At 34.4% G+C, this 820-nt stretch overlaps 1 protein-coding gene across 2 annotated transcripts in view; it reads right to left on the bottom strand.

Annotated features, from left to right (window-relative positions):
* Positions 1-820, bottom strand: part of LOC116844629 (adenylate cyclase type 2) — a 49149-nt gene that overhangs the window by 22908 nt on the left and 25421 nt on the right. The window lies entirely within an intron of this gene.

Genomic DNA, 820 nt, shown 5'->3' with positions numbered 1-820 from the left:
GCGAAACGTCGGCATATCGCTGATTCAAGACACGGCTCCATTCCGGAAGCTATACCTAGACATTGTATCAATGGCCGTGAAAGCCTCAAATCTAATACATATTTATGTAAATTTAAATTTTTTTATTTAAACAAAAACTATTACTTTTACACACACACATGAAAAGTTAAGATTTAAAGAAAATGTATGTTTTCTTATTTAAAAAGTATTTTACATTAATATACGTAAATATATATACACACACACACACATATAATATGTTAGTACCTACCAAATAAATGTTCTTTATTTTTTTTAATATTTTTTTCCTCAGTGTAACGATTGCTGTGGGCGAAATCACTTATGTACCTCATTCTATATAAGATATCGATTGCTTATATAATCGATTGATAATCGTCACTTGTGTTGAGAGTGCAAGTCGGAGAAATTATCGTTCGACGTATGTACACATCTATAATTCGCGCCACTTAGCCGGACGCATATATGCCCGTCTACAGATTTGAATTACCTATACTCAAACGCTTGAATTATTAGGACCTTAACTTAGTTTCCGCCCAAAAAATACTGAGAAAAAGCATTTATTGTAAAAATTTTATTTAAATTATTTCAATGAAAGTATTTTCCATCACTTTCTACAACTTTTTGCCATCTTTCTGGCAACTGGGCGATACCATCTCGATAAAACGATGTTTGTTTCGAAGCAATCCATTCGTCCACCCATTCTCGCACTTCTTCAACATTTCGGAAGCGTGTACCACTCAAGCCGTGCTGCATCGATCTGAACAAGTGGTAATCAGAAGGCGCTATGTCTGGTGAGTAC

Source organism: Odontomachus brunneus, unplaced genomic scaffold, assembly GCF_010583005.1.
Source record: "Odontomachus brunneus isolate Ranch 3 - 2012 unplaced genomic scaffold, Obru_v1 Obru_scaffold_044, whole genome shotgun sequence".
Lineage (NCBI taxonomy): Eukaryota > Metazoa > Arthropoda > Insecta > Hymenoptera > Formicidae > Odontomachus > Odontomachus brunneus.
The sequence above is the reverse complement of the archived record's forward strand: the minus strand, read 5'-3'. Positions and strand labels throughout refer to the sequence as shown.